This window comes from Leptodactylus fuscus, unplaced genomic scaffold (genome assembly GCF_031893055.1).
Source record: "Leptodactylus fuscus isolate aLepFus1 unplaced genomic scaffold, aLepFus1.hap2 HAP2_SCAFFOLD_1079, whole genome shotgun sequence".
Taxonomy (NCBI): Eukaryota; Metazoa; Chordata; class Amphibia; order Anura; family Leptodactylidae; genus Leptodactylus; species Leptodactylus fuscus.
The window spans coordinates 30,001-39,868 of NW_027439901.1; positions in this window are offsets into that span (position 1 = coordinate 30,001).

The window sequence follows — 9,868 nt, forward strand, 5'->3', positions numbered from 1 at the left end:
AGGCGGTCAGGCCGGGTGGCGGGGGTGATCTTCCGTTCCGGCGGGCGCCGGTTCGGGTCTTACGGAGGTGCGGAGGTCAACCTGTGCTCTCGGGCGTCGGGCCTCCCGAAGAGCCGGGGCTCGGGCGCGGAGCCCGGCCCGGATTCGGCGAGGAACCCTTTCGTTCGTAGGGGACGCCCGGTTTTCTGACACCTCGGGGGTCGGACGGGGCGAAGGCAAACTCTCTCTCGCCGATGTCCTGGGTCTGCCGCGGGCGCCCGCCCTGGGCGGGTGGCGCCGCGCCGGCCTTAAGCTTTTCCGCTACGCCGCTCCGGAGCTGAAGGGAAGGAAAGACCCCGCGCCTTAGCCGGCGCGGACCCCCTAGGTCCGGCCGAGCGAGGGTCCCTTCCCGCCGGGTCGGCGGCCGTCAGATCGATCGGTGGGTGACCCGCGGGTGACGGGTGACTCGTCCGAGGCTTGCCACGCGACGCGGAGGGGGCTTGTCTCGCAACCGGCGCGTCCTCGCTCTTTTCGCCCCCAGCGGAGATCCACTATCGGCGGCGTGAGAGCTGAGGTCGCAGGGACTTTGTCGGAGACGGATGTCCGAGGCCCTGGTACTCCGACTTTTGGTAAGCTAATTGACACGACCCGCTGTCTCGGACACGGTTCTTGACGGGGGTGTTCAAAAGTATGTCACAGAGAGAGTGTCACCTGTCCCATTACATGAAGACCAACTACTCAAAGTGTCCGACTTTGTGGAACTCCGGCCCGGATCCGGCCGTCAAATTCAACCTCATTCCGGTAGTGCCTTTTCCGCTCCGAGGCCTCCTCCGGGGCCGTCCGACGCCCGGTTCCACGGCGGGACCCCCGACACCGACTCGAGGTGGTACCCCTTTTTGCCGGCCGAGGTGCGCCGCCGCCGGCGTGAGGACGCCGCTCCCCGGTGTGAAAAACGGCCGCCGGAGGAATTTTGAAAGTTGAAAATTTGGCAAAGTGTCGACGGAAGTGCCAACCGCGCCGGCGGGGAGGCGCCCGTCGCCTCGCCCGGGATGGCGGCACCGGCGCCGGGTCGCCGCGCCTGCCAGCGGCCGCTAGTCTCCCCGGACGCCCGGGGGATTTCCCTTCCGCTCCCAGCGGCCGCAGTTCTCCTTCTGGTCCGCCTGGCGGCTGCCTCCGCCGGCTGCCAATCATCTCTCCCCGGCCGCCCGGGGGATTTCCCTTCTGCGCGCCTGTCAGCTCCTGCCAATCATCTCTCCCCGGCCGCCAAGGGGGATTTCCCTTCTGCGCGCCTGGCAGCTCCTGCCAATCATCTCTCCCCGGCCGCCCGGGGGATCTCGTTAAGGTCCGTGTTTCGTGGGGTTTTATTTCAAAGTTTGTCTTTTTTTTCCCCAAAGTGTCTAAGAGCCGATCGGCTCAGCGGGGGGCGCCCGTCGCCTCGCCCGGGATGGCGGCACCGGCGCCGGGTCGCCGTGCCTGCCAGCGGCCGCTCGGGGGATTTCCCTTCTGCGCGCCTGTCAGCTCCTGCCAATCATCTCTCCCCGGCCGCCCGGGGGATCTCTTATGGTCCGTGTTTTATGGGGGGTTTTTTTTGTGCGTTTGACCTTTTTTTCCCCCAAAGCGTCTAAGTGCCGATCGGCTCGGCGGGAGGCGCCCGCCTGAAAACTGCGGCTTGCCACGCGACCTGAAGAGGCTTGTCACGCAACCCGGGGGGGCGGTGCCCTCGCTCTGCCTCCCCCCCGCGGGGATCCGCCGTCGGCGGCCTGTGAGCAGAGTTCACTGGGACTTTGTCAGAGTCGGGTGTCCGATCCCCTGGTACTCTGACTTTTGGTAAGCTAATTGACAGGACTCGCTGTCTCGGACACGGTTCTTGACGGGGGTGTTCAAAAGTAGGTCACAGAGAGAGTGTCACCTGTCCCATTACATGAAGACCAACCACTCAAAGTGTCCGACTTTGTGGAACTCCGGCCCGGATCCGGCCGTCAAATTCAACCTCATTCCGGTAGTGCCTTTTCCGCTCCGAGGCCTCCTCCGGGGCCGTCCGACGCCCGGTTCCACGGCGGGACCCCCGACACCGACTCGAGGAGGTACCCCTTTTTGCCGGCCGAGGTGCGCCGCCGCCGGCGTGAGGACGCCGCTCCCCGGTGTGAAAAACGGCCGCCGGAGGAATTTTGAAAGTTGAAAATTTGGCAAAGTGTCGACGGAAGTGCCAACTGCGCCGGCGGGGAGGCGCCCGTCGCCTCGCCCGGGATGGCGGCACCGGCGCCGGGTCGCCGCGCCTGCCGCGGCCGCTAGTCTCCCCGGACGCCCGGGGGATTTCCCTTCCGCTCCCAGCGGCCGCAGTTCTCCTTCCGGTCCGCCTGGCGGCTGCCTCCGCCGGCTGCCAATCATCTCTCCGGATTTCCCTTCTGCGCGCCTGTCAGCTCCTGCAAATCCTCTCTCCCCGGCCGCTCGGGGAGGCGGGATCTCGCCCTCTGGTAGACGCTAGCAGCCTGCCACCTGCTAGGGACTCGGCCTCTGGCATTACCCAGGCTCCGGCAGCCCTGGGTCGGCCTGGCTTTTCCCAGCCGCCTGGGACGATCTCTCCCTCTGTCCTGGAACCCTGGGCCGGCCTGCCGCCTCAGGCTTAGCCCCCTGGGTCGCCTGGAAGTGGCGCCGCCTTGTGGACGAGCCGGGGAGAGCCGCTCTCCGTTGCCATCCGGTGGATTTTTAGCAAATTGCAGCTTTCCATAGCAAATTGCAGCCTTCCACCTGCTAGGGACTTAGCCTCCGGCATGTACCCAGGCTCGGGTAGCCCTGGGTAGGCCTGGCTTTCCCAGCCGCCTGGGACAATCTCTCCCTCTCTCCTGGAACCCTGGGCCAGCCTGCCGCCTCAGGCTTAGCCCCCTGGGTCGCCTGGAAGTGGTGCCCTCTTGGTAGACACTTAGCAGAATGCAGCCTGCCACCTGCTAGGGACTTAGCCTCTGGCTTTACCCAGGCTCGGGTAGCCCTGGGTCGGCCTGGCTTTCCCAGCCGCCTGGGACAATCTCTCCCTCTCTCCTGGAACCCTGGGCCGGCCTGCCGCCTCAGGCTTAGCCCCCTGGGTCGCCTGGAAGTGGCGCCGCCTTGTGGACGAGCCGGGGAGAGCCGCTCTCCGTTGCCATCCGGTGGATTTTTAGCAAATTGCAGCTTTCCATAGCAAATTGCAGCCTTCCACCTGCTAGGGACTTAGCCTCCGGCATGTACCCAGGCTCGGGTAGCCCTGGGTAGGCCTGGCTCTCCCAGCCGCCTGGGACGGTCTCTCCCTCTCTCCTGGAACCCTGGGCCAGCCTGCCGCCTCAGGCTTAGCCCCCTGGGTCTCCTGGAAGTGTCGCCCTCTGGTAGACACTTAGCAGAATGCAGCCTGCCACCTGCTAGGGACTTAGCCTCTGGCTTTACCCAGGCTCGGGTAGCCCTGGGTCGGCCTGGCTTTCCCAGCCGCCTGGGACAATCTCTCCCTCTCTCCTGGAACCCTGGGCCGGCCTGCCGCCTCAGGCTTAGCCCCCTGGGTCGCCTGGAAGTGGCGCCGCCTTGTGGACGAGCTGGGGAGAGCCGCTCTCCGTTGCCATCCGGTGGATTTTTAGCAAATTGCAGCTTTCCATAGCAAATTGCAGCCTTCCACCTGCTAGGGACTTAGCCTCCGGCATGTACCCAGGCTCTGGTAGCCCTGGGTAGGCCTGGCTTTCCCAGCCGCCTGGGACAAATCTCTCCCTCTCTCCTGGAACCCTGGGCCAGCCTGCCGCCTCAGGCTTAGCCCCCTGGGTTGCCTGGAAGTGGTGCCCTCTTGGTAGACACTTAGCAGAATGCAGCCTGCCACCTGCTAGGGACTTAGCCTCTGGCTTTACCCAGGCTCGGGTAGCCCTGGGTCGGCCTGGCTTTCCCAGCCGCCTGGGACAATCTCTCCCTCTCTCCTGGAACCCTGGGCCGGCCTGCCGCCTCAGGCTTAGCCCCCTGGGTCGCCTGGAAGTGGCGCCGCCTTGTGGACGAGCCGGGGAGAGCCGCTCTCCGTTGCCATCCGGTGGATTTTTAGCAAATTGCAGCTTTCCATAGCAAATTGCAGCCTTCCACCTGCTAGGGACTTAGCCTCCGGCATGTACCCAGGCTCGGGTAGCCCTGGGTAGGCCTGGCTTTCCCAGCCGCCTGGGACGATCTCTCCTTCTTCTCCTGGAACCCTGGGCCAGCCTGCCGCCTCAGGCTTAGCCCCCTGGGTTGCCTGGAAGTGGTGCCCTCTTGGTAGACACTTAGCAGAATGCAGCCTGCCACCTGCTAGGGACTTAGCCTCTGGCTTTACCCAGGCTCGGGTAGCCCTGGGTCGGCCTGGCTTTCCCAGCCGCCTGGGACAATCTCTCCCTCTCTCCTGGAACCCTGGGCCGGCCTGCCGCCTCAGGCTTAGCCCCCTGGGTCGCCTGGAAGTGGCGCCGCCTTGTGGACGAGCCGGGGAGAGCCGCTCTCCGTTGCCATCCGGTGGATTTTTAGCAAATTGCAGCTTTCCATAGCAAATTGCAGCCTTCCACCTGCTAGGGACTTAGCCTCCGGCATGTACCCAGGCTCGGGTGGCCCTGGTAGGCCTGGCTTTCCCAGCCGCCTGGGTCAATCTCTCCCTCTCTCCTGGAACCCTGGGCCAGCCTGCCGCCTCAGGCTTAGCCCCCTGGGTCTCCTGGAAGTGTCGCCCTCTGGTAGACACTTAGCAGAATTCAGCCCTGCCGCCTGCTAGGGACTCAGCCTCCGGCATGTACCCAGGCTCGGGTAGCCCTGGCTTTCCCAGCCGCCTGGGACAATCTCTCCCTCTCTCCTGGAACCCTGGGCCAGCCTGCCGCCTCAGGCTTAGCCCCCTGGGTCGCCTGGAAGTGGTGCCCTCTCGGTAGACACTTGGCAGCATGCAGCCTGCCACCTGCTAGGGACTTAGCCTCTGGCTTTACCCAGGCTCGGGTAGCCCTGGGTCGGCCTGGCTTTCCCAGCCGATGGGACGATCTCTCCCTCTCTCTCCTGGAACCCTGGGCCGGCCTGCCGCCTCAGGCTTAGCCCCCTGGGTCGCCTGGAAGTGGCGCCGCCTTGTGGACGAGCCGGGGAGAGCGGCTCTCCGTTGCCATCCGGTGGATTTTTAGCAGAATGCAGCCTGCAACCCGAGTGCTGGCGCCGCCTTGTGGACGAGCCGGGGACTGCGGCTCTCCGTTGCCATCCGGTGGATTTTTAGCAGATTGCAGCCTTCCACCTGCTAGGGACTTAGCCTCCGGCATGTGCCCAGGCTCGGGTAGCCCTGGGTAGGCCTGGCTTTCCCAGCCGCCTGGGACGATCTCTCCCTCTTCTCCTGGAACCCTGGGCCAGCCTGCCGCCTCAGGCTTAGCCCCCTGGGTTGCCTGGAAGTGGTGCCCTCTCGGTAGACACTTAGCAGAACGCAGCCTGCCGCCTGCTAGGGACTTATCCTCTGGCTTTACCCAGGCTGGGGTGGCCCTGGGTCGGCCTGGCTTTTTTCCCAGCCGCCTGGGACAATCTCTCCCTCTCTCCATGAACCCTGGGCCGGCCTGCCGCCTCAGACTTCCCCTTCCGCTCCGAGCGGCCGCAGTTCTCGTTCTGGTCCGCCTGGCAGCTACCTCCGCCGGCTGCCAATCATCTCTCTCTCTCTCTCCCCCCGGCCGCCCGGGGGAACTTCCCTTCTGCGCGCGCCTGGCAGCTACCTCCGCCTGCCAATCATCTCTCCCCCGGCCCTCCCGGGGGACCTCCCTTCTGCGCCGGCCGGCCGGCCGGCCGGCTGCAGTTCTCACTGGTCCGTGTTGTATGGGGTTTATTAAAATGTCGGTCTTTTTCCCCCAAAGTGTCTAAAAGTGCCGATCGGCTCGGCGGGAGGCGCCCGTCGCCTCCCCCGGGATGGCGGCACCGGCGCCCTCTCGCCGTACCTGCCAGCGGCCGCTCGTCTCCCCTGGCCCGCGCCGGGGGATTTCCCTTCTGCTCGGAGCGGCCGCAGTTCTCCTTCTGGTCCGCCTGGCGGCTGCCTCCGCCTGCTGCCAATCATCTCTCCCCGGCCGCACAGGGGGACTTCCCTTCTGCGCGCCTGGCAGCTCCTGCCAATCATCTCTCCCCGGCCGCCCGGGGGATCTCACCGAGGTCCGTGTTTCGTGGGGTTTTATTTCAAAGTTTGCCTTTTTTATTTTTTATTTTTTTCCCCAAAGTGTCCAAGAGCCGATCGGCTCAGCGGGGGGCGCCCGTCGCCTCGCCCGGGATGGCGGCACCGGCGCCCTCTCGCCGTACCTGCCAGCGGCCGCTCGTCTCCCCTGGCCCGCCCGGGGGATTTCCCTTCTGCTCGGAGCGGCCGCAGTTCTCATTCTAGCGCGCAGGGCAGCTCCTGCCAATCATCTCTCCCTTCCGCGACCAGCCGGAAGCGGTTCTCATTGGTCCGTGTTTCGTTGGTTATTTATTTTTCAAAGTTTGACTTTTTCTTTTTTTTTTCCCCAAAAGTGTCTAAAAGTGCCGATTGGCTCGGCGGGAAGCGCCCGCCTGAAAACCGAGGCTTGCCACGCGACCTAAAGAGGCTTGTCTCGCAACTCGGGGGGGGCGGTGCCCTCGCTCTGCCTCCCCCCCGCAGGGATCCGCCGTCGGCGGCCTGTCAGCAGAGTTCACTGGGACTTTGTCAGAGTCGGGTGTCCGATGCCCTGGTACTCTGACTTTTGGTAAGCTAATTGACAGCACACGCTGTCTCGGACACGGTTCTTGACGGGGGTGTTCAAAAGTAGGTCACAGAGAGAGTGTCACCTGTCCCATTACATGAAGACCAACCACTCAAAGTGTCCGACTTTGTGGAACTCCGGCCCGGATCCGGCCGTCAAATTCAACCTCATTCCGGTAGTGCCTTTTCGGCTCCGAGGCCTCCTCCGGGGCCGTCCGACGCCCGGTTCCACGGCGGGACCCCCGACACCGACTCGAGGTGGTACCCCTTCGTGCCGGCCGAGGCGCGCCGCCGCCGGCGTGAGGGCGCCGCTCCCCGGAGTGAAACACGGCCGCCGGAGGAATTTTGAAAGTTGAAAATTTGACTAAGTGTCGACGGAAGTGCCATATGCGCCGGGCGGGAGGCGCCCGTCGCCTCGCCCGGGATGGCGGCGCCGGCGCCGGCTCGCCGCGCCTGCCAGAGGCCGCTCGTCTCCCCGGAGGCCCGGGGGATTTCCCTTCTGCTCGGAGCGGCCGCAGTTCTCCTTCTGGTCCGCCTGGCAGCTACCTCCGCCGGCTGCCAATCATCTCTCTCCCCGGCCCGGGGGGGACGACTCTCCCTTCTGCGCGTGCGCGCCTGTCAGCTCCTGCAAATCGTCTCTCCCGCCGCCCGCCGAGGGTGACTTCCCTTCTGCGCGTGCGCGCCTGTCAGCTCCTGCCAATCATCTCTCCTCTCTCCCCGCGGCCGCCCGGGGACTTTCCCTTCTGCGCGCGCGCGTGCGCGCCTGTCAGCTCCTGCAAATCGTCTCTCCCCCCGGCCGCCAAGGGGGATTTCCCTTCTGCGTGCGCGCCTGTCAGCTCCTGCAAATCCTCTCTCCCCGGCCGCTCGGGGAGGCGGGATCTCGCCCTCTGGTAGACGCTAGCAGCCTGCCACCTGCTAGGGACTCGGCCTCCGGCATTACCCAGGCAACGGCAGCCCTGGGTCGGCCTGGCTTTTTCCCAGCCGCCCGGGACGATCTCTCCCTCTCTCCTGGAACCCTGGGCCGGCCTGCCGCCCTCAGGCTTAGCCCCCTGGGTCGCCCGGAAGTGGCGCCGCCTTGTGGACGAGCCGGGGAGAGCGGCTCTACGTTGCCATCCGGTGGATTTTTAGCAAATTGCAGCTTTCCATAGCAAATTGCAGCTTTCCATAGCAAATTGCAGCTTTCCACCTGCTAGGGACTTATCCTCTGGCTTTACCCAGGCTGGGGTGGCCCTGGGTCGGCCTGGCTTTTTTTCCCAGCCGCCTGGGACGATCTCTCCCTCTCTCCTGGAACCCCGGGCCGGCCTGCCGCCCTCAGGCTTAGCCCCCTGGGTCTCCTGGAAGTGTCTCCCTCTGGAAGTCACTTAGCAGAACGCAGCCTGCCGCCTGCTAGGGACTTAGCCTCTGGCTTTACCCAGGCTAGGGTAGCCCTGGGTCGGCCTGGCTTTTTTCCCAGCCGCCCGGGACGATCTCTCCCTCTCTCCTGGAACCCTGGGCCGGCCTGCCGCCCTCAGGCTTAGCCCCCTGGGTCGCCTGGAAGTGGCGCCGCCTTGTGGACAAGCGGGGGAGAGCGGCTCTCCGTTGCCATCCGGTGGATTTTTAGCAGAATGCAGCCTGCAACCCGAGTGCTGGCGCCGCCTTGTGGACGAGCCGGGGACCGCGGCTCTCCGTTGCCATCCGGTGGATTTTTAGCAGAATGCAGCCTTCCACCTGCTAGGGACTTAGCCTCCGGCATGTATCCAGGCTCGGGTAGCCCTGGGTAGGCCTGGCTTTCCCAGCCGCCTGGGACAATCTCTCCCTCTCTCCTGGAGCCCATGGCCGGCCTGCCGCCCTCAGGCTTAGCCCCCTGGGTTTCCTGGAAGCGTCTACCTCTGGTAGACACTTAGCAGAATGCAGCCTTCCACCTGCTAGGGACTTAGCCTCCGGCATCTACCCAGGCTCGGGTAGCCCTGGGTAGGCTTGGCTTTCCCAGCCGCCTGGGACCATCTCTCCCTCTCTCCTGGAACCCTGGGCCGGCCTGCCGCCCTCAGGCTTAGCCCCCTGGGTCGCCTGGAAGTGGCGCCGCCTTGTGGACAAGCGGGGGAGAGCGGCTCTACGTTGCCATCCGGTGGACTTTTAGCAGAATGCAGCCTGCAACCCGAGTGCTGGCGCCGCCTTGTGGACGAGCCGGGGACTGCGGCTCTCCGTTGCCATCCGGTGGATTTTTAGCAGATTGCAGCCTTCCACCTGCAAGGGACTCAGCCTCCGGCATGTACCCAGGCTCGGGTAGCCCTGGGTAGGCCTGGCTTTCCCAGCCGCCTGGGACGATCTCTCCCTCTCTCCTGGAACCCTGGGCCGGCCTGCCGCCCTCAGGCTTAGCCCCCTGGGTCGCCTGGAAGTGGCGCCGCCTTGTGGACAAGCGGGGGGAGAGCGGCTCTCCGTTGCCATCCGGTGGATTTTTAGCAGAATGCAGCCTGCAACCCGAGTGCTGGCGCCGCCTTGTGGACGAGCCGGGGACCGCGGCTCTCCGTTGCCATCCGGTGGATTTTTAGCAGATTGCAGCCTTCCACCTGCTAGGGACTTAGCCTCCGGCATGTACCCAGGCTCGGGTAGCCCTGGGTAGGCCTGGCTTTTTTCCCAGCCGCCTGGGACGAACTCTCCCTCTCTCCTGGAACCCTGGGCCGGCCTGCCGCCCTCAGGCTTAGCCCCCTGGGTCTCCTGGAAGTGTCTCCCTCTGGAAGTCACTTAGCAGAACGCAGCCTGCCGCCTGCTAGGGACTTAGCCTCTGGCTTTACCCAGGCTAGGGTAGCCCTGGGTCGGCCTGGCTTTTTTCCCAGCCGCCTGGGACGATCTCTCCCTCTCTCCTGGAACCCTGGGCCAGCCTGCCGCCTCAGGCTTAGCCCCCTGGGTTGCCTGGAAGTGGTGCCCTCTTGGTAGACACTTAGCAGATTGCAGCCTTCCACCTGCTAGGGACTTAGCCTCTGGCATTACCCAGGCTCGGGTCGGCCTGGCTGTCCCAGCCGCCTGGGACGATCTCTCCCTCTCTCCTGGAACCCTGGGCCGGCCTGCCGCCCTCAGGCTTAGCCCCCTGGGTCGCCTGGAAGTGGCGCCGCCTTGTGGACAAGCGGGGGAGAGCGGCTCTCCGTTGCCATCCGGTGGATTTTTAGCAGAATGCAGCCTGCAACCCGAGTGCTGGCGCCGCCTTGTGGACGAGCCGGGGACTGCGGCTCTCCGTTG